General features: G+C 43.1%; 1 long non-coding RNA gene across 1 annotated transcript; it reads left to right on the forward strand.

Annotated features, from left to right (window-relative positions):
* Positions 1–2,313: 2,313 nt before the first annotated feature.
* Positions 2,314–10,823, forward strand: LOC115030601. The gene is made up of 4 exons (XR_003836188.1): positions 2,314–2,604; positions 6,991–7,101; positions 8,221–8,529; positions 10,008–10,823. It is a non-coding gene; the product is annotated as an uncharacterized LOC115030601 (long non-coding RNA).
* Positions 10,824–24,419: the final 13,596 nt, after the last annotated feature.

A 24,419-nucleotide genomic window follows, 5' to 3' on the forward strand; every position in this document is an offset into this window, starting at 1 on the left:
AGGAGCCTGGGCAGGCAAAAGTGCAAACTCTTCAATGCTAACTCACTGCGAGAGGAAGGCAGAGGTTACAATGTAACTGAGGCCAGGAGCTCACTCTGACCACTGCGCTAAAGTTATACTGGCAAGCGGAAGCTGTGGTTGTTAGCAGGAGTAACAGACTTTCTTTTGGGAGTGGGGGATCCCAGGAATGTTCTTCACCCTTCCCTGAGAAAAAGAGACGTTCATTCCGACTTGCAAGATTTACATCTCAGGCAAACCGACATCCCAGGTTAAGAAACTTCAAGATGACGCCTTTGAATGGTGACCTTCAAAGTGCAAAAGAGGCCATTCAAGGAGAGGTTTCTGTTCAGGTTCGGAACAATAGACTCTATCCAGCACACTTAGAAATTCCATCCATTCCACTGGGCTGAATTGAAAGAAAGCTAGCTGCATGGGGTGCCACCCCCTCTCTAGGAAGGTTACAGGAGATTCAACAACACCCCACAGAACAGAAGAAGAATCACACAGCTGGCTTATGGTCCTACCCTCAGCTCTGGCAGCTAGAGAGAGGCACAGAGTAGGTTCACAACACACCTTAAAGACTGTAAAAAGGATGGGGCTTGTGCTTTGAAACTTCAACCACTTGCAAAACTACATTCAAAGAGATATTGCTGTTAATAACAATAATCTGCTTCTTCAAAATGCTTGATCCTCACATCTCAAATGTGAGCCCTGTCATTCCCTGAGACCCGGAGGTGGGAGCAGTTCTTGCTTGTGAGGGACTGTTCTTCCTTTCAGCGGTTTGTTTTGTTTTGTTTTAATTTTCTTCTGTATTTGTGTACAGTGTGTGTGCCCATGCCCATTCAGGTCAAGGGGAAGACCGGGGATTGGCTCTCTCACACTGAGCCCAGAGCTCTGTGTTTTTGGATAGCCTGGGAACCAGCCAGCCTCAGCAATCCTCCTGCCTCTGCTTCTCTAACGTCACTCCCCCAAGCCCAAGGGCTTGGTTCCAGGCTCATGCTTTCTCTCACCCTTGTGTGGGTGCTGCCTGTCTGAATTCAGCTCCAAGGCTCTGCCTGGCTCGTGTTTGCTTGTTTGTTTGTTTGAGAGTCTCACTATGTAGCCCTGGCTGACCTAGATCTCAGTCTGTAGACCAGGCTGGCCTCGAACACAGAGACTCTTGCCTCCCTCTGCCTCCTGAGTGCTAGGATTAAATACCCATGGTATCATACTAAGCATGAGGCAGGGTTCTGGAGTCACCAACTTGCCTACTAAAGCAGTCAGACCTCTTCCCCACTGAGCATTCTTCCTGCTCCTTTATGTCTTTTCTCTTTCCCTGGTAACAGCTTCCTCTAATAGTTTCCTTATTGCAATGGCAGAAAGAAATGTATATATATATATATATATATATATATATGTGTGTGTGTGTGTGTGTGTGTGTGTGTGTGTGTATATATATATATATATATATATATATATATTCTTACTGAGCCAACCAGAATCTGAACTGTTGCTTTTTAAAACGCTTTTGTAGCCAAACAGATGTATTTCTAAATTTTGCTTGCGTTCATTCACTGGCTTCTAAGCTATATTTAGGATCCATGGCTCATTCTCTTATCATTTTCGATTTCATTGCCTTTGTTTTACATTGGAGGAATCAGAGGTCAAATGTAATCCAGGCTGTTCTGTTAAAAAAAAAAAAGCTAAAATCAGATAGAAACTGTATGATTAGCAGTATGAATCATCTGTTTTCTAAAACCAGGAATGTAAACAAGTGCTCTGTGGAGCCCCACCTGCCTGGCTGCTGTTGTGGGGGCTGTGTGTATCTGGAGGAAAACAATCCCTCCTTCTCAAGGCTGAACTAAAATTAGGCTCCACCTGCAAGATGTTAAGGAAACGTACACAGCTGCATTCCGGAAACAAGTTACTCAGATTGCTTTTGGAACGCTCTGTGTCAATGCAAACTTGTTAGCTCTTTGCCTAATTCCCAAAGTGTAGTATTAATTTTAATGGTGATTATTAGCACAATAACTGACTGATAAGTAATCTTAAAATAGATCCAATATTATCAGATTTGAAATATACTGTGTTTTTTTAATCCAAACATCCTGCCTAGTTTAACCAGTCACTCGCCAATGATGCTCTCCTGCCTCTCTCTCTCTCTCTCTCTCTCTCTCTCTCTCTCTCTCTCTCTCTCTCCCTCCCTCCCTCNCTCTCTCTCTCTCTCTCTCTCTCTCTCTCTCTCTCTCTGCATTTACATACTCATCCAGGGTCAGGGGACCATGGGAAGTCACTAGAACAAGGCCCAGACAGTTCTGCCTTTCCTGGGCTCCTTGAAGGGACGAACGGGCAGCTTGTGTTCTCCTTGCCCTTGTGCCTTTCTGTGGGTTCCGGAGCTTTCCTTCAAACCCAAGATTCAGATAGAAACCAAATCCCATCAGGCTTGGGGCCAGCTTTTTCTGCAGATTTCAGATAGGGAGGCAGCCTGTGAATTCTTGCCAGAGAAGGCGAGTTCACTTTCTACGGAGGACAAGCCATCCCAGCTCTACTCCGGAGGTCAAAATGTCCATCCTTGCCCCCGCCCTCCTAGACTGCACTTCAGCACTTGCCCCTTCACAGGGAACGGTAAGAGTTTAATTATTTACTAAAATTTCTGTGTTAAAAAATTCAAGCAGTTGAGCTGTGGAGAAAGCTCAGTGGATAAGGTGCTGGGCGCAGGAGGAGAGGAACCACATTAGAAATCGGGGAAGGGGGTGAGGGCACACAATCCCGGGTCCAGGAAGGTGGAGACAACTAGAACCAGAGGCTCAGCTTACTTTTCCAGTTCCAGGCTGGACCCTGTCCCAATAAACAAAGTGGAGGGGCACCTAGGGAGTCATCCTCTGGTGTGTGAACCCCCACAACCACAGCCACCACCATGAACCTCGCGCATACACACATGCACACACACACACACACTCAAAATAGACTTTAAATTTCAAGAAGGGTGTAACTGGAGGAAGGAGAATCTCCAATTCGTATAAATCCAGTCTCACAAAACCACCCATAAACCTTCTTTATCATTTTCTTTATTGCATCCTCTTTCCTCTTGAAGGGAGCAGGACACAGTGGCAGTGCTTTCGATTTGATCTGCTCCCATTGTCACCTGTGTCGTTGTATAGACTCTTAGCGTGGTTTTTTTAAATTAATTAATTAATTAATTTTTTTAATACCTGCCTCTTTCTAAAAGCTCTCGGAGACTCTTTAAAATCAACTAGAAGTCAAATAGTCTCAATTAGGTCCCGAGCGGCAAATTCAGTCTCTGTTAGAGATTAAACAATGGGGAAAAAAGCGAGGCTAACGAGAAGGCTGCTTTTCATTACCCTATCTGATTTCATTAGCCTAATTCACGCTTATTAATTATCGGTCTGATGAAATCATCAATGCAGGCAAGCCAGGCTCATGACGGCTACATTTGGGAAATAGTCTTTCTCAGGCCCTTCCTATAAGTGCTGAGATAATATGTCGGTTTTAGTTCCCCTTTAGGCAAGCTGTCCGACCCTGTAACTCCATCTGCACCACCTAGGAAACCAGCATATCCTTGGCACAAACGGGGTTTCCCACATAGACCTACTTTGCATTGTCAACAGTGAGAGAGAAAAAGAGCTGTGAGTTTTCATTCCTAGAGAGTGAACTCCTGTGAGTTTCGACAATGTGGGTCATTATAGACTGGCTGCCCCCTGAGATTGGGCAATTCTCGCTCGCTCGCGTTCTAACAAAGGGCTGCAGATCTGGCAGGGGTGGGAGTGGACTGGGCCACTCAGATAAGTTTCATTCACTGTCGGAGCCCAGGGGAACAGCACTTGGAGGCAGCACCACGGCAGCTCCTGGTGTAACTTTACACGATTTTTCCCCCTTTAAGTCGCTACTGATCCCTTGGGTTTCCATGTGTGGAGGAGGGGTAGCGTCAGAGAAAGGCCGTGTGAAAATGACTGACAGCCTGCTTATAAATAAGATCATATAGACTAGCTCGGAGTATGAAAAGACAGACGAGCCTTCGAAGGTTCCCAGGAACCGTAGGACAAGGCTCCCAGTGTGATTTTTATTTTTAATTTTATTGTTTGGGCTGTGTCTAATGACAGCAAACAATTTACTCTCCAGGTTCAAATTTGGTTTTTAGCATGTTTCTTGTTTACATAATTACTAGTGAACGTTGCTTGTTTAAACTTGAACTTCTCTTTCTGAAACAAGTCTTATTCTTTCTAAGAGTCCTGAGGGCAATCAGGAAAAGCAAGAAACCTTGGGTATCAGAGGATGCCTAAGCATGCAGTGTGTCCTGACTGAGTTCCCTAAACAACGTGAAGGAGAATGGTGGAGAGTGTTGTCTTTTAATTCTCAGGACTAGTCTTTGAGGTCTTGTTTCATTTTTCCAGGTCTTGGGGGCAGAAGCTAGGGGCATTCCTATTCTAGGAGCATGTATGTCCGTTCTATGTAAGCGCTCAGCCACCGTGTTATACTCTCATCCTTTCTTACAGGCGCATTTTAAAGACCGAAACAGGCTTACTTAGCACCTTACAGAGAGACAACAGTCAGTGAAGTAGCAGATGAGCCACCAGTCTTTGTTACACTTTTGAGACCCGGCCTCCCTAAGCATCAGGCTGGTTTTGAACTTGAGCCTGTCTGTACCCTAGGCAGGTTTTGAACTTGTGATTCTAGGAATCCGGGTTTCCAGATAACTAGAACTGCATTCCTGCCCAGCTCTGCTGTTCCCTATCAAAAGTGAGGAAACTGAGGCTGAGAAATGGTCAAGCTCTTCTTGGGACTCGGATCCACGATGTCCTTTATCTCCCTACCAACCTGGGAAGCCGGAGGCCTCCTGTCCAGCAAGGACAACACAGACCCACATGGCCAGTCCAACCTCCACATCCCTCGGGGTCTTCATTATTGCCAGTCCATCTTTCATCTCATTCCTTACGACTCTGGAAATTGGCCTGACCTCTTACCCTCTCCCTTTTATGAAAACACTAACTCTTCTCACACCTCCCTTTGCCATACATGCCATCCTGTCCGCCCGCCGGCCCCTCCTTGGGTTTTTCCGCCTCTCTAAGCCCTCCTACAAACAGCCATTTGGAAGCAATTTCCAGGTCTGCCTCCTTCCTTGTGCATCTGTCTGTGGTAATTTAGAGGTTAGGGACTGTGTGTTTTCTCCTTGTCATGTTTATGCCTCACACTCTCTGGGTACCTAATAAATGCTGAATAATAGCAGCTCTATGATAGTGCAGAACCAGAAACACAGGGTCTTATATTTGGTATCTCATCACCAGCAAAGCTCATTTATTCATGGTCAGCCCCAGGCTAGGCACACACCGGACTTCATTAGCAGAGCCCGGAACCTACCTTTGCATACCAGCTTTTCTCTCTTATTTTCTTAACAGAACCAAAACAAAACAAAACAAGGCTACCATGGACCTTCCCTTCTCGTTATATTCTCAGCATCCTAAAGTCAGAGGTAAACAAGACACAGAGCCTCTTGAATGAGAAGTCAGAGTCAATGCCAAAGCTGTACGAAAGAGTCAGTTTATTGCTGTGCGTTCCTGTCCTTGGCCTTCCTTTTTGATAGCATGCCAAAAACAAAAAGGGAAAACAAAACAAGACAAGAAAAAGCAAGGAATTGAATGACCTAAAATTTTTATGGTTTATAAATAACAAAATACCTGTGTGTTTGTACTATGTCTAAACTAGCAGAGGAAATAGATTATTAAGCTTGAATATTTGGGTCAAAATGCATTTGCTTGTTAAATCAATGCAATTGACTCAAGGGAGCTTTAGAGTTGGCCCAGGAAATACTGCTCTTACTAAGGACCTGAGTTTGTCTCCCAGCACACAACCTCCTGTAACTCCAGCACCAGGCTTAACCAGGCTAGATACCTCTAGCTTCTTTGGACATCACCAGTCATATTTCAGTACTCCCTCCTTATGCATACACACAATTGAAAATAAAAAAATCACCTTTAATATAGAGATGTAAACTAGCAATGGTTGTTTCTGCTTTCCAGACTTCCTTTAATGTACTTCAATTCTGTTTCTTTCACTCACCAGTGTAGAAAGAAACTGCACACACACACACACACACACACACACACCATGAAAATAAAAATCCACTTGTAAATTGGGATATGTTAATCTAGGAGCTGATTTTGTTGTTGTTGCTGTTTGTAATAGTTAATTCAGTAAATACTTACCAAATACTACAACGTTTTTGGCCTTATGCTAAACATGGGAGGGTGCTTGTTCAGTGCAGAGACAGAGATATGCACAAGTAATTGATGAAATATGGTATGATATAAGGTATATAATTACAAATCCTACAGGAAGACAAATTCTTCTATGTGTCTGAGAAGACTACATATAAGAAGTAACATTTCAGCTATGTCATGGAAATGAATGCTTGTTCTCTGTCTGAGGTGGGAAGTGTCTCCTATAAGGATGAAGAAGAGTGAGCTCAGAGACAGATGGTAGAGCTTCAGTAGCTAGGTCAAGAATAGTGAGTTCCTTACTTAGAGGGTGTGGTGAGGAGAGCAAAAGCCAGCTCTGAATCCCCTGACGACCAAGTCCTCCAGATATCCCTTTAAGAAGATTACATTGTGTTTTATGGCCATTGGGGAAAATTGTAAGCAGCAAGACAGCATGACTGACTATGTTTATTCCCAGGAAAGATTTCAACATTTAAGAAATGGGTTAGGAATAGTGCAGTCTGTGGGTAAGAGAGAAGTAAGCAGCCGTCATCCTAGTCAAGGGGGGGGTGGCAATGCAGGGCTTGATTTAGGTGATATAAAGGAGGACTGAAGAAAGACAGGAGTGAGAAGCATGGAGGGCAGACAGGCATGGTGGCTGGGCTCTTAGGGGAAAGGAAACCAAGAAGTCGGCTTCATCCCAAACAGCTCAGGAGCTGTACTGGGAAATTGCTTCATATTAATTAACTCAACTCTCACAATAACATTGTGACACAAACCATACGTGCTGTTTTCTTAGGTTCAAGAAACTGCAGATGTTGCTGAGTGTCACAAGAGCATGGGAGTGGGTTTGAACCCTGGTACCATGGTCAGAAGAGCTGTGGTCAACACACATTGCCAGAGTTTCCAGGTAAGAGTCAAGAAGTCTCATGTCTAAGATCATAGTAAATCCTGAATGTTACTGTTATAACAAGTGAAATTCCCTTCATTCTGCATGAAATGCCCTTTCTGTCTAAAACTCTGTTAGAGCTGGTAAGATGCCTGGCCAGAAAACAAACACAAAGAAAGTAAAACACAACCTACAGGAAGCAGACGCTTCTGTCTCGCTCTTTTTCTTTAAGGAGTGAAATCTTCGTCAAAAAGAAATCTTTGCTGTGACAGAGTGTTCTAGAGATGAGCCTAGTATGTGCATAGAATAATGTTAGTTTTCAAATAGCTAATCATCTTTGTTTCAGCTCATTGGCAATTTGACTTTCAGTTTTTCAATATGACTGATTGGAAATACTTAGGAGGCTATATTATCAAATAAAAATAGGTCTAAGATTAGCTGAGCAGAAGTTTCCCCCCCCCCCCCTGACTGGTGCAGAAGGCTCCTATTTCACAAGCAGTCATTAAACAGGGGGCGGGGCGTTTTCTTTGTATGGCGCAGGCCACCAGATTTCTCCTGCTGACTCTGCTTGCCCTTCAGCTCTTCCTGTCACTTCACTTCAGGGTCTCTTGCATTTGTGGAGACTTGGGAAGGCATTGGTTTGCATGAGCGTACAGCCCTGGCCTGAGATTCACGAAAGAATCCAGGATGAAAAAAAAAGAAGAAAAAGAAAAGAAAGGATATAGCCTCCAGCGCTCTCTCCTTTCTTCTCTTTTTATTTTACTTTTTCCTATGAAACATCTTCCTGCAAGGATCTTCTATATACAGTGGAGGATGCTTTTGATATGTAGATCAAGCAAAATGGTAAATACATGGCCCTGCCTTTCAAGGCTTCCTTATTCTACAATGTGCCTCTGGTGGTAGCGTCTGATTTTTCATGAGGGTTTGTACTGTTAACTCGCTATCTTCCATTGCCCCTTACCACAAAAATTCCTTCCTGAAACCTACATGCAGCATTTAATCCGCCAAGCTGCAGCTCATTTTTCCTCTCCTTCCTTCTGGAAGATTGGGTGACTAAGTCTTTGCTTTGATTTTCTCCCTGACTTTGAGGGTTCTCCCTTGCCTAATTGCTACAGTCTGTTGTCTCTCTTTTTTGCCTAGGAATAAACAAAAACAGAAACAACTGAAGGCACACAGAACTCTCTCACTCTCGTGTAACCATCACAGGGGGAGTCTGGCCCTCTGGGTCCGGATCTTTCCACCCCACCGTGGGACCTCAGTTTCAGGACAGTCTGTACTGTACGGCAAGTGCTCCGTTTGGCAGAGTCTACAGCTCTGCTGTAGGCGACACCATGAGTCCCGTGGCTTCAGACTGAAGAGCAGGGTCCCTCGAGATCATTCTCAAGATCATTTGACCCCTGAGTCCCACCACTGTTTTCTAGACCTGCATTTTTCAGTGTCCAGATTGAGGTGGGTAATGGCTGGGTAGCTGTGAGCAACCCTGTTAGGGCCAGTTAGAGCCGCTTTGGCCTGAGGGTAGATGATTTCATGTTATCCATTTCTCTTGATCCAATATGGCAAGGTCTGTGTTTCCTCTGATGCTTTGGGACCTATTGATAATGTTCTAAACACAGAGAAAATGGGAAAATGCCCATTAAAGAAAGGAAAGGCAGAAAAGTAAACATAGAACTGTTGTCTTTTTTTTTTTTTTTTTTTTGCAAGTGTTAAAACTCGAAGAGGAAAATGGCATCTTTTAATGTTACCTGTGCTTTTCTGTCTTGGTCTTCCATAGTATCTCACAATGGAGAGAAAGATTTGAAAGTAACCATTAAATATGTTTTAACTTCATATTACTTTGAGTAACATAGTACTAAAGAAACAAGAATACAATTTTAAATAAGAACAGAAGTATATTAACATGCTAACAATGTGAATTCTATGAACTGGACCTTAACATATAGTTTTAGTTTGTCTTTCACAGCAAGAAAGCTAAGTCCTACATGAAATCTTACAAACCAAGAAAAAAAAATGAAATTTACATGTTTTTCTGTATGGAGGAGAGATTCTCGGGCAAATATATTAGGTGTGTTTGTTTTGTTAAGAGTGTGTGGACAAGGCCAGCCTGGTCTACAGAGTGAGTTCCAGGACAGCCAGCGCTACACAGAGAAACCCTGTCTCGAAAAACCAAAAAAAAACCCAAAAAACAACCAACACTACCACCACCACCAACAAAAGAGTGTGCGTACAATTAAAACTCGAAGCATAGTTAGGATTCTGTCAATCTTATAAAAACCAGTTACATAACTCGCTTACTAAAAGAAATACAGTGGCCACTCACTCCGTAGAACCTTGTGCTTTAACCTTGGATGCCTCCGATGGCTACATGAAGAACATGGGGCAGAAACCTCTCCACCAAGCACTCAGGAGACACAGGCATGGGGATCTCTGTGAATCTGGTCTGCAGACACAGCTGGCGCCACACTGTGGTACCTCGTCTGGAAACTTACATGGACACCCTAAGAGTACCACACGCCACTGTTACATAAGCTTAGACTCTTTGGAGAAAATAAATTCAAGGCAGTATGTCTTGTTTAGATTTCTTTTTTAATTGAGAGGTAGAGATCTCTCTCTCTCTGTGTCTCTCTGTGTCTGTCTCTCTGTCTCGGTTTCTGTCTCTCAGTCTCTGTCTCTCCGTATGTGTGTGTGAGTATATGAGAGTATGCATGTGCACATGTGGTTATACATGCCAAGGCATGCTTTTGGAGATGTGGGGACAATTGTTATCAAATCAGTTCTCTCCTTCATCTGTATGTAAGTGATGTGGGAAGTGATAAATGATATGATGCGGATATCAAATTCAGTTGCCAGGTTCACAGCTGCCTTTACTTACTGATCCCATCTCACTGACACAATATGTGCTTGCTGTTCCCCCTTGATTACGTCTCCAGGATCACCTGTTGAACGTTTGATGACACACACATGGGTTCTACTGTTCTTAGAAGACCGAGAGAGCGATTCTGACTCGAGGGTTAGCTACGAGCATCCTGGAAGAGAAGGAATTTAACTGAGCCTGAAAATATAACCAGGAGTTTGAAATGTAGGAAAGACTGAAGACAAATATTTGTCACTGTGAGATCACATGGGAAGCTGTGAGCAGTGATGCCTGTCTGGAGACTGGGGTCGGGCAGGGGCAATTGTGAGTTCAAGGACAACCTGGGAGTATAGCAAGCTTGACTGAGCCAGCTTGGACTACAGAAGGAGACACTGCACAGAACGAAGTGGACAAATTTTCATTAAAAAGTAGGGGTACACTCACTGGAGTATGGTCACAGTCCCAGGGGCCAGCCCCTTATAGAAATTCCAGTCCTTTCCCACCTGCACCCCTCAGAAGCCACCGATTGTGGAAAGCGGTACTTCAGCATCCTTGTCACACGTTTTAAGGGATTTCTTCAGTAGCTTTCTATCTAGGCTGTTACCTTTTGGGGGTTGGGGGTAGGAATGGTAGGAGTTGTCACAGAAACCTTCCGTGTCTCTCTTTCTCATCTCTTGAATCTGCAGTCATCAATACCATGGCAAAAACAGCCTTCTTGCCCTTTACAGGACTTACACATGGTTTCTGGAGCCAGCATGGACCATGGACCGCCACAAGGTCTCTAGTGGCAGGCAGCACATGCCCTGGACCTCAGCTTAAAGGAGAAGAAAGTTGGCATATGCAGCCAAGAAGGAAAGTTGAAACGATGAATAGTCTTTGCTTCAGTGCCAGAATTAAGATATGTTTCCTTCTGATTGTGTAAGATAAATAAGGTTGAAAGCTGGAACACCGACAAAGTCAGTTTATTCAATGAAGCAAATAAATGTGCAAATAAATAAATAAATAAATAAGGGTCTCAGTCCAGTGTGCTCTTTTCCCCGAAGCTGGACGAAGCCAGTTCAGTCCCCACTGCTGAATCCTATGGGTGGCCCAGCAGTGCAGTGCGGAGCCATAAACCCTGTAATCGCTTCTTGCATGTTTTTAGACAATCCTAGTTCACTTTGATTGTGACTAACAAGAAAATGGCCGTTTCACTTACGATCTGTAAATTCTCCAGGGGAAACTTCATCCAAAGCACAGGAGGGCATTTCACATTTTATTTTTAAAATGTAGAATGATACCATTGGCAAATATATTTACCCTTAAAACATTAGTCAGTTTTCCATGATGTAATCTTGGTTCAATGTCCACCGGTTTTTAATTGCCATTTCCCACAAGTCTGAGCTGCTTTAAAAAAGCATATATTTTAGATTACATCTCATCTAGGTTCAATGAAAAATGGTAACATTTCCTCCCCGCAGTTTTCAAAATGGCTTTGAGCTGTGTCGCCAGAGGCACCACCGTCCTTTATGTGGCTGAATTTTGCTGGGCTACAAGGAAAAATACTCATTACAGCAAAGAAGATACTGAGTAAAATTTCTCGAAGCCAAGTGTTTTCGAGCTAGCAAAGATGTCCTTAAATATGTATCAGTTCCTATCAGAGGACACAGTTAGCCTGAGTTAGAAGGATACAGGCTGGAGCTGCCATCCAAGAGAGAGCAACCCGTGAGAGCTTGTTGAAAGCAGAGAATGATTTAGAGAGGGAAATTTCCGAGATGACAGCTGTTTAAATCTAATCAAAAACTCTTTTCTACACCAGGAGACAGTTAGTCTTCCATTTGCTCTAATATGTATCTTAGGAATCTGTAGGGTTTTAGAAGGCTGCCGGAAGCTCCGCAAGCAACACTTGAGAGCCCAGTTTAAAGATAAGAGCTGATGCTAGCCCCGCCAGCAGATAAGAGTGGAGGCAGAGTGGGTACGAAAGGTTGGGCATAGTCTGACACAAGATTCTAAAGAATACATCTAAAAACATAGCTTTTAAACTCAGACTGCTGTAAAATGCAAATTATTTGATTTTAATTTGAATTACTATTATTATTATTATTATTATTAATTTTTGAGACAGAGTCTCCATGATTTACCCCTGCCAGGCCTAGAACTGGGAACGTATTCCAGCCTGGCCTCAAGTTCACAGAATTCTTGCTGTCTCTGCCTCCCAGATGCCGGGGTTTAAAGGGACAGAACAGCAAGCCTGGCTTGTGATTTTGTTTTAAACACAGGTTATTTAAATCTCCATATCACACACACACACACAGACACACACACATACACACAGACACACACACAGACACGCACACACAGACACACACACAGACACACACAGACACACACACAGAGACACACACACAGACACACACAGACACACACACACACAGACACACACACACAGACACACACACACAGACACACACACGTACACACAGACACACACAGACATACACACCCCCCCACACACAGACACACACACACAGACACACACACACAGACACACACACGTACACACAGACACACACAGACATACATACCCCCACACACACAGACACACACATGCACACACATACACACCCACAGACACACAGACACACACACATACACACCCACAGACACACACAGACACACAGGTGATTATTACTGCACTTATTGATCTTGCCACTCAAAGCATCGTCTATACGCCCTTATAGAGACAGTTAACACTTCAGCTCACAGGGCATCGTGGTACACACTTTAATCCCAGCACTCTGGAGGCAGAGGCAGGAGGATAGCTGTGAGTTAGAGGTCAACCTGGACTACATAATGAGTTCTAGGACAGGCTGAGCTACATAGTAAGACCCTGTCTTGAAAAAAAATCTTGAAAAAAATATTCAGAAGCTCAGCCACTACCATCTCCCCAAACCTGGATTCTATCTGATCCCTGTGCGACTGTGGTACACGTTAAGTTTTAAGACACATGGATTTAAAGGATGCACAGCTCTCTCCTTTAAACGTGTGCACCTTCAGTTTAAAACCATTCTGAGCTGCACCAGTCCCTAAGGCAGCACTGCTTAATGAGGGACTGAGGCAAGAACAGTTCCTGTTTAAACGTCCCGCTGGCCATTTCCCGGGCTAGCTGGGGTTTCTTTCCAGAGCTGGCCCTGATGATGTGACTGAATGGAAAAGGCAACATACAGAATGGAACACAAGGTTGTAGGAGGTTAGTGTTGGCCCTAATCTAGAGCCTCTAGTGGGACTCTTGCCCAGACCTTGTAATGCTATGAAGTGTGGTGGATTAAAACCAACCTGTAGCTACAATGCTTATGTTTTCGTGAAGTCATTTTGTTACTGTATATTTCTCCCATCTCTCTTCCTGTTGCCCCTGGCTGGCTAGATGTAGATGCTGGCCCAGTTCCCCTGTCCTTTGTCACCTGGTTTCTCTGTCCCCACTCACACAGGAGAGTTCTCTCTGTCTCCTCTCACTCGGGAGAGAGTTTTCTCCTTCAACTCCCATTCCTCAGTGCTTCTGGGCTCTGTGCCAGAGTCTGACAGTGACACAGGGCAGTTCGCGTCCCTACATACACAGGTAGAGCTCCTACCACGACAGTCTGTGTTCTCTAATCAGACTGTGAAGAGGGAACAATCTAGAACTGGAAGTTTTCCTCAAGGTAAGTCAGCACCAATGATTCCAGGCACAGAAGAGCACACCTCTAATGAACAAGAAAACACACGGGGCATTTAGAACCCAGTCCCTCTATGCCCTGGGAAAAGAGGAAGGTGACAGTGAGCTTAGTACAGATCAATCCCTGGGAAGTATTTGGACGTTCTTTAAAGGAGTGATAGTCAGCCATCCATTTATTAAAAGATCTTTTAAACCTCCCGTTTCCTCTAGTTTGAAGACTCTAGAAATAAACAAAATCTCTTAATGTCACACATTATTTTAGGCTGTTTCCCTGGACCCAGGCTAATTCTCCTCTTATCTCTAGTGAATTGGGAAGTCTTCCTAACCTAGCACAGGTGTCTGGGCTGTTTGAAACACTCCAAGCATCCTGCATGCCTTCTTTACAGTCAGTATAATTAAGGATTTGGATAATCACATGTTTTGTGTTTATCTCTCCAGCTATAAGCATTAAGAGAATAGGGCCATGTCCCATTAGGAGGCAGAAGCAGCAAGCGTGCTTACTGGATGAATGAACACTTAGTCATGTAAGTATACACTCCAAAAGTCTTATAAAAAGCAGAGCCACCCAAATGAGCATGAATCCCATACATTTTCTCTCTAGATGTGATTTGGGTGGACTCTTTTGTCTGTTTTTCCCAAATTCCAAAAACAAAATCAAACCTTACAAGTAGTGAAAGGCAGGGCAGGGGAGACAGATAGGAAAGGGAAGAACAACAGTGGTGATTTGATTGGCAGTTTCCTGGTACAAGATGATAGGAAACAACCAATGAAATAACTCAAGTACCCAAGCAAGGCGGAGCCCTCACCAGAGCCGATGCTCCCGAGAACAATGTGGGATTCCCACGGTTAACGCCAGTAATTATAAATCTCAGCTGAGACAGGTCTGAATGGGCAGCTTATGAGAAATGTTTGGCGGACGTTCCATGAGAAATAGGTTGTCTAAAACTGAGTCTGTGGTGGCAATGGTGTGCTTCACCAATTAGGAAGCATGTTTTAAGACTTCACCTGGCTTGATTTCTCTTACATACAGGAAGGGGACATGGCAGAAACACCAAGAACGCTTGGTGTAAACGGCCACTTCATTCCATAAAAAAGCTAAGCAATTGCTACCAACATGCATGACCACTGAACACCGCCATTAATGTAGAGATTTGATTTTAAAAGATTATTTTTTTGGAGGAGAACCATTTGGTTAAACTTCCCAAAAGGTTTTTAGCCTAATTTTTTCAATATTGATTTATAACACGTTAGATATTGTATTTAAATAAAATGGTCTACATATTCCAGCAGCACCAGAGAGTTGCCTCAGAGGGTCAAGGCTGTGCACCAACCCTGAGGACCTGAGTTCAGTTCCCGGATCTCACGTGGTAGAAGAAAGGAACAGACTCAAAAGTTGTACTGTTACCTCCACATGGGCACCACTGCCCGCGGCATCTCCCTCCCCATGCAGAATAAATGATTAGATGTAAGAAAAAGTAAACCCTATAGCAGTGGCTCATAAATAATATAGAGCAGGCCTTATAGACATTCAATAGGTGCTCATCTTTATTATTTATCATATTTTAAGAGTAGATATGTGCTGGACATTAACTTATAATTTTACATTCAATATGCCTTTGTATTGCTACAGTGTTCTTTCCTTAATGATGGACTTCACAAAAAGCAAAAAAACCAAAACCAATAACAATAACAACAACAACAAAAACCCACACTTACTTTAAAGAACAGAAAGAATGCGAAGCTTAGCATAAATTTCAAATGTGCTAGTATCTAGAGGCTTTTTTTAAATTGAAATAAAGAATAATAGCAACCAGTTAAAAAAGAGTAACATATGTCAGAGGTGACACGGACTTGGTGACAGATGAAAGACAGTTGCAAGGAAGTGCTCCACTTGATAGCCACTGTGGCACAGCTGTGTGACACTGTCTCTGCATAAACTGTTCTGTTGAAGGTTCCTTCTACAAGAGATTAAAGTTAAGTATATGCAGGAAGAGAATTGGAGGACTAATGGTCAACGCCAGGGCATGAAGGGAAAGATTTCCAGAAAAAATAAAAGGTGTGACAAGCACTTTGTCTAATGATTGTACTTTAAAAATAAACCCAAACTATAGTGTCAATTATTCTCATGATGTGTGCGAGAGGTCACACTAAATACTTCCTCTCTGGTTTTCCACCCAGACAGAGACAGGTTTTGCCTGTGAGATTTCCAACCTGGTGATCACAACAAAGCCCACTCTTTGTTGCCCTTACAGTGTCTCTTGGTCTCAACAGGTCATCAAAGGCTCGGGTTAGCCAATCACTTCTTGGTAATGTTATAAAGAAGCAGAAGTCTCTGCATTCTGACGTCACTCAGACAGGAGTGGTGGCCTCCTTCTTTCACATGGCTTCCACATTTCCTTCTCCGATCCCTTTTTTGGAGGACTTGTTCCATCTACAAGGCTACACTATACTAGATGCCTCTTAAAACGCTAATGCTGTAATTAGGGGAGTGTTGTTCAACCCGCCAGCACTTGTCCCTGTTTACAAAGTTATAATGAGATGCCTGACCATCAAACCCACGAGTGGAGAATAATGCCCTAAGCCTCAGGGTGAACCAAGGATTGGTTAGACTTTCTAAACACTGCTTGGACACTCACAGGGACCAGTGTGCCAGCTTTAAGCAGTGTTAGAAGTTCACTCATCACAGAACCATCTACATGACTGTGTTTCCATCAGGCAACTGGGGGAAGAGAAATTCTTTAATAGCTGGCCCAGAAGAAGCACTTGGTCCAGAGATGCCCGTGGACAGCTAAATGATAAAGAAAGATAAGAAATAAAACAGAGACAGAGAGTTTTATCCTCACGGATATGTTCTTATATCTTGTCAAAAAGCATCAAGGTTCCGTTGCCTTTCGCAATCCCCTTCTTTTAACTACTTTTTAAAAAACTGGAGAGAAGAGCTGCCAAGGGGCCCGTGGTACGTCGTAGCCCATGGAAACTACTTCCTTAGAGCTAACAGAGCCTTCCTTACAAACACCTGTGTCACCATCACAGTCTTCTGGCATCTCCTCTCTGTCATCTAGGCGACGCATGGAGCATCCTACTGTTTCTGAAGTGCACGTTAGTGGGTTGTCGTGACGTGCAGTAGCTGCCTTGCCTGGAGAGTCTGTTTCGAAATTGATTTAAAAGGATACATTACATTTTAGCCAGGCATGCATGTCACTAGGCCCGAGTGCTTATCGGTTTGATTGTTTAGGGAGGGTTTCCCACAGCCTTACTTAGTGACACCATTATCTTCTGGGAGACATTATCTTCTAACAGCAAGGGAAGACGGGACCAAACTCAGAGGACCATCAGTAGATCTTCCCTTTTGGTTCTGTTGACTTGGCTTTTATGAGTCAGAAAGGCAGAAAGATGGCAACGTGGAACCACCCACAGTGTCCTGGAGGTGATTGACCGGAACTCAGTTCTCTGCAGGCTCCTGAAAAAGTCAGTCATAGCCATGACAAGCTAGAAAAGGAAGGTGCCTTGGCCATCACTCTGCAAAGGCTCAACTGCATTGCTGCTAATACTAGAGGCTCCTGGATGTATGTAATCTTTCATTCGGAGATTTGTGTCTCACATGGAGACACAGTAGGAAACACAGAGGGTGTGCTTCTAACATGAATACTGATTCTGTTGTCCAAACTAAGAGCAGTAGATACTATACCTCTGCCTGGCTCATATTCATAGTATATCTCCGGGATTAAGTTCAGTAATGGCTACAATATAGCAGCTCAAATACCTATAAAATAAATAAATAGAGCCTCGAATTTACTCAGATTAAATCCATTTCAGGCTGAAGTCCCAGTCTGATACATATAATTAACAGATTAGATGAACTTAATCAAAGACATAATATTGACAGATACTCTGAGACCAGAGGGTGTCAAGAGAGGAGATAATGTTGTCCTGTCGTTCAGGGGCTAACAGAAAAGCTGTTTCTGAAACTGTCTCAGTGCTCTGTGCCCTCGTGTCATTTCTCAGACTGAGGAGACAGTACAGCTCTTTTTCCTACTCTCTGGTAAGCAAGGCAATCAATGAGACATTTCTTGAATCCATGCCTGGTTAGGGAAACTCTTGAGAATTGAAAGAATTTGATTCACAAAAAAGGTTTAGCAGCATTCACGGAACGCGTGTTCTAATTACTACATGCTGTTTGTGGAAAAAGCAGCGCTGATTATTTCAGAGGGAAGCGCGCCAGCACTACCACAAGCAGAATGAAATGGGGATTGTAGGCTTCTAGGCTGAGACTTAAAAGAATCCCTCCCTAGGATGGTTAAACACACACGGAGATTTGAAAGTGTACAAGGATTATGAAAACACGAGGACATACTATTTATTAAAATCTGGGATGGGTTTTAGTGTCCTATGTTTTAAAAATCTAAGATACCATAAAGGTATAAGGTAAAGCTGTCTGTTCATTTTTATTTTTACATTATAAATACCGTGTGCCCGAATCTATGTACATAGTGCGTATATATAATCATGCTTGCAAGTGAGTGTGCATGTGCATGCCTGCATGTGTGTGTGTGTGTTTAGATAGATTGTGTATGTGTGACACCAGATACTATCCTTCATCATCATCTGGCTTAAGACATTGACACTGAATCTCTGATTGAGCGTGGATGGGGCTGGCTGTGTTTTGAATAAATTGACTGAGCTGAAAGTTGCAGGAATCTGCCTGTCTTAGCTTCCTCCCTCTCTGATGAGGGTTTACAGGGCATCCAGGCTTCTTCCTGAGTTCACATGCAAATTAGGTCCAACGAGGTCATCACACTTACACAGTAAGACTCTTGACTATTGAAATGCCATCTCCCCAGCCCTGATAAATATTTCTTCAGGAATTGGCTATATAGCTGTTTGGTGAGCTTTGTATAAAATACAAAGATTTCCCAGACATAAACAACATGGAAACAGAAGTTACAAAAGAAAATGCTAAGTCAAAAGCAAAATGAACATCAAGATGCAGAATTTCCTTTTGCGGCTGGGATGCTTTAAGCCAGCAATAAAATTACAGAGCAGCAGGAAAGCAGTTTTCCCATGATCCTTCTTGCTTTGTAAACACAGGATAACATAAAGCAAGATAGGCACCCTTCCTTCTCCCTCAAGAGTCTAAACCATACTGAACAACTGTTACTGTATTTATTTACCATCATTGAAGGACATATTCTACAAAGCATGTGAAGACTATGGACGTTAGGATCTGATTCGTGCTTCTACCCTTGACTTTAATGATTAGTATGGGCAGCAAATGTCTGCAGCACACAAATGGAGATGTCGTAACCGGAACAAATGGCCCAAGGCCACCACCTGCTCAGGCCCTTTTGCAAGAGCCCAGTCCTAATTTCAACCAAACAACAGAGTCACATGTATCACTTAGTTGAAAAACTGGATGAGGAACTATTGGCAGATGGCGCGCAAGTAATCTTGCCCCTTCTTTACTAATGTGCTGAACTAAACTGTATCCACAGTACTGTCTCGCCTGTACTCTATCATAGTGAAATCGTATGCTGCATCATTCAGTAATCAAAATCATATTCAGAGTATGAGAGGATAGACAGCCAGGAGGGTTAGAGATTAGAGAGGGCACACATTGTTCTCAACTCTCTGAACAGAGTTTGGAAAACACACAGGCAGCCGTACAAATGATTGCCTGAACGCAGTGCTTTTCAAGTGTGTGGGGAGGATATTATTAATTACATCAAACAATTGGTATAAACTGGGACTGTCCCTAGCAAATTGGATTGTATAATAAACCTATGAACAAGCAGCCATAACTGTATAGTTTCAGATGAGCTAATCTCTGAAATGAGTCCACAAAATGGTGACATTAGTTGGCACACACAGGCTTCATAAGATAACAGTTTTAAAAACAGTACATATTTTTGTAGTTTCTTATTTGTAATTTATAAATTCATGGGTACCATGTGAACACAGGTGCCCACAGAGGCTAGTGGGCATCTGATTGCCTAGACCTTGAGTTACAGGCAGGCAGGCAGTTGTGTCTGCTTGATATAGATGCAGAGAAGTGGACTTGGGTCCTCTGCAAGAACTGCGCATACTATTAACATGTGAGCCCATCTCTCCAGTCCTGAAATGTTTTTAAAATTCTTGCTTGATTCCTGCCTACCTTTGAAAATGGTGGATGTGACTGAAAACATCTTGCCTGTTTACCATGGTCTCTGTGGCTTAAAATTTTAAATATGTTTGAGATACTTTCCCTAAGGAATGGTTTGTGGAGTCTTCACCTTCATTGTCCTAGGAGGTTTTAATATCTAAGCCTGTTATTAGAATACAATTTCCTAGTCCAGAAAGAAAAAAGTACTACTAAGTAAGCAAGATCTCCAAGGCTAGAGGGCCAAGGGCCTGGAGTACTGTGTGGCTTTCTTGACCTCCCTCCCTTCAGCCTATTTTGGCATTCCCATTGCTTCAAAAGCAGTCGTATCACTTGACGATTTCATGTTAGCTTCTTAGAGACACAATGAGGAGAAATGGGATGTTTTGGAAATTCCATACACACCTAATATATGGAAGTCTTTTATTTTTCAATCTGTTGCACTAAAGAAGCAACAGAGGTGTTCTTGAGATCTGGAGGTGGGGATAGATCAGCGCATTGGCTAAAGGGTTGGCTCCATGGCTCCATGGGTGAAAACACTTGCTTCTGGCTGTGACAACCCGAGTCATATCATTTGGACCTTTAAGTAGAAAGACAGAACGGATTCCTCAAAGTTTTCTTCCCATCTTCAAAGGTATATCATGCATGGTACGTATATGCATACCATAGACTATGTAGACCTATACCTGAGTGCACACACACTAAATAAATAAAATATGTATTAAAATAATGTAATGTGAAATATTTAAATGGAGGAAAACTTTAATTTTTAACTGGAAACCTCATTTATAATGTATTAATAGCTTCGGCAGGCCTTCCTACAACCCCATAACTTCACCTTGAACTCTGCCTGTAATAGTAAATCATTACTCCGTGTTTATCTCCTTCTCTTACTAGAACTGCACGCCTTCCAAGGTTCAACCACATTTTATCCATTATTAAATCATAGAGTGTTTGATCCAAAGTAGACTCCAAAATGATCTTTGATCAAATTAATATTGATCACAAATTTAGAGAGTTTTCTCTGTTTGGCCATTAATATTCCTCATTTGATCACCACCAGAGTTTATTTTCTTTTGAGCTTTCTGTTTGACATTTTTTCCAAGTCCCACCCACCCCTCCTCCCAGTTCCACTAAAATCTAGAAAGTCAGCCCATAGGAAGGCCTGGAAACTCTATGTGTTATCCTCACAAGACATCTTTCTTCGGCAACTCAGGAAACGCCAGTTTAGAACTTCAAGTTGTATGTGGCTCTGTGCAAGGCGTCTTCTTCCTTGCAAAGGTATTGATGTTAGTGAGGGGACAGCAGTAATAAAGGTAAGGTTACGGGTTTTATTAGCTTGACACAGAGAAAACCTACTGCCGTGTCAAAGACTGTGCCTGCACCCTCAGTGAGTTGTCTTAGGTCACGGAGTGTAGAGATTACTCAGAACAGGATCATTAACTGTTGGAAAAACAAACAACTCTGAGAGAGATGTAATATACAAGAGCCAAGGCAGTTTAACTTTTACAATGCTGACACAAACCAGGTCTACCAAAGGAGACACACTTAAAACCTGCATTTTTGTCCCGTTCCCTTAGACCTGGGAGTCTTCCTTCTACAATGGGCTGAATTAGCAGGAAAGATCAATTCTAACTGCTAGAGACTGTATCTAATTCATTGCTGGAACCTCCACTTGGTAACCAACTCTTAGAAGTGTAGCTATGCGGCTGGAGAGATGGCTCGATGGATATGCAAGCTTGAGTTGGATCAGCAACCTTTAAGGCTTGAAGTGCCTGTAACCCTGGGGGTGGGGCAGAGAAAGGGCGGAGTCTGTGGAACTCATTTGCCTGCTAGCCTGGCCAATGGATGAGCTCCTGGTTCGACAAAATAAGATTGAGAGTGATCTAAACAGACACATGGCATCTATCTCTGGTCTGCATGTATGCGTGCTTATATGTACATACACTTATAGTCACATGTATATATATATATATATACATATATATATATATGCATACATCACACACACATACACAGGGGGAAGGGAGAGAGAAGGAGGGAGAGGGAGAACACAGTCCATCTGAATTTTTTTTGTGGTGATTATGGCAACCATCAGAAAGTGACTTAGTATGCTCTAGGGCATTCGAGACCATGCTACGAGACAGACATAAGAACTGGCAAGATTGAGTGAGCTCAGACCCCAGGAATCTCAGAGATTTGATGTAGGTAGGAGTAGAGCCACTCCCTGTCTGTGTACCTGTCCTGGAACATGTAACTCTGACACCCCACTGAGGACTATGGGCACTGAGTCATGTAGCATTAAGACCTGGAGGTCTTCTCCACACTAATGAGGTATCTAGATAGCTCTGAGCATTTTGTTTCCTGAGTACTCCTTCCTACAGAAGGTATTTAATCCTCCCAGGTCACCCCGAATAAAACGTATGCACTTATGTCCACCATCAGAAAACAAAACAAAACAAAACAAACAAACAAAACCCCTGTATGTACAAGCAAAGGATTGCCTCAAAGAGATGCTTCATTAAGGATTGCCACAAGGAAGGCCTTCAACTAAAGAGCTACTCCTGAGGAAGGCTTTCTCCTCTCCAGCCCCTCTGGTATTCTCAGCACTCATTCCCAGTCAGCCCTTGTTCCTCTAGTCCCAGGCTCTGCCTCCTCTACTGCCTGGCATTGACTGCTCGGGGGATAGGGTGAACCTCAGACTCTAGTTCCTGACTTCTAGCGGTATGGGCGGGTACAGGTTGGGTACCCAGATAGAAGACCGGGAACCACAGCATTCGTCCGAGATCCTGCTCTTCCTCTTCAGGTCCAGCAAAGGTGAAGGAAGAGACAGTGGACGCCCCCTCCCATCCTAAACCCCTGTTTTGGACCTTGCTCTGAGGAAAGGTTGGTTGCAGTATGCAACTGATACTTTACTAAGCCAGCACAACCCCCAACTTCAATCTAAACATTTGTTCTTAAACATAGATAACTGTAGATGTCATCTGCCATCAAGGAAACGTCTCTGCAACAGAAAGAAACCACTGTGGAAAACCCTAACTGATGAAAATGTAGAATTGTGGGGTCCACTCCAATATCAAATGGTCAGTGCTGAAAACAGACAGTTTGTACTGTGTATTTAGAAACACACACACACACACATACACACACACACACACACACACTCAGTACCACCACCATCAAGAACAACAATTAAAGTTAAAGGGACCATTGGTTTGAAAGAGAGCATAAGAAGAAGCAGGGGAGAGGTTGGAGGTAGGAAAGGAATTAATAAAATTATAGCCCTGGCCGTCCTGAAACTCACTCTGTAGACCAGGCTGGCCTCAAACTCAGAAATCCACCTGCCTCTGCCTCCTGAGTCCTGGAATTAAAGGCGTGCACCACCACGCCCGGCTGGCTTTTGTTTTAAAGACATGTTTTCTTAAACAAGAGCCACACATTATTAGACGTGACACTCTGCTTTTTCTGATAAGTACGATTTCCCAGCGCACTGGTTAATACCCAAAAGGAGCCATTGAGGAGTACGTTTTACACATTCTCATATGATAAATTCGGTTTCAGGGCATGCAATCAGAAAGCAGAGAATCAGTGTGACCCACTGACAGGTAAGGGAGGTAAACTGTGATGCCATTTACAAGCCACACGGTCCTCAGGAAGTGGTACTTAGGAGGAGACGTTTGGTGATACGGTGGGTACTCTGCATAGACCTGCACATCCTGTGGTCCAGGTTTTAAGTCAGCATCCTTACTATGAAGACTGACAATAACCAGTTATCTTGGCTGGGTTCTCGTGTGAGAACAGAATCTAGCTTTTATCAGGAGAGGGCAACTGCTACCAAATCCCTACATAATCATTCTTTTCTGAGTTCATTTTTCATTTCCATTGCTTTTATCAGAGGCTATATTGGGGATAAGTGAAACAAAGGATCATTGTTGAATTCTCAAAAATGTCACCAGAGGGACCTCAGGGTCCTGCAGGCTCTGCTGGCAAAGTTTCTGCTATGCAATCATGAGGGCTCGAGTTTGGACCCCCAGAAATCATATGAAAGCCCTGTGTAGTGGTATAAATTATAGTCCCAGTGCAGGTGCTAGGGACAGAGACCTCACTAACCAACAGCCTGGCAAAATCAGTAACCTTCAGGTGCAGAGAGAGTGTCCTTAAAAATAAGGTAAAAGGTGATGGAACAAAACACCCAAAGTCAAACTGGCCTGACTAAATATGTTCACATACACATATCCCAAATACATGTGGACATACACACTGCATGTGTGTGGACACACAAAATGCTAGGATGCATTGATACCATGAACTGCATATCAGCAGAGAAATTTAAAGGCATTATTTTATACAGCAACAGATAATAAGACATGGATAAATACCAAAGACTAGACTCTATGGTCTGTAGTCACACTGAGTAAGAGTGTCCCTGTCAGCAGCCTCTCTCAGGACTCAACGTGCCTCTTCACTTGCTGTCACTTCTGCTTCTGTGCATTGTGAGCAGCTGAACTATCCTAGAAGCAGTAACATAAGGACCAAATAATCAGCCAAGTAAGAACCAATCTATTATTGAAAATAATGTCGTAACACGGCTACAGAAGATGCAATGATTATTATAGGTTTTATTTAACCTTGCGGTTTTGAAGCATTAAATATTTTGGGGA

This window comes from Mus caroli, chromosome 3 (genome assembly GCF_900094665.2).
Source record: "Mus caroli chromosome 3, CAROLI_EIJ_v1.1, whole genome shotgun sequence".
NCBI classification, from domain to species: Eukaryota; Metazoa; Chordata; class Mammalia; order Rodentia; family Muridae; genus Mus; species Mus caroli.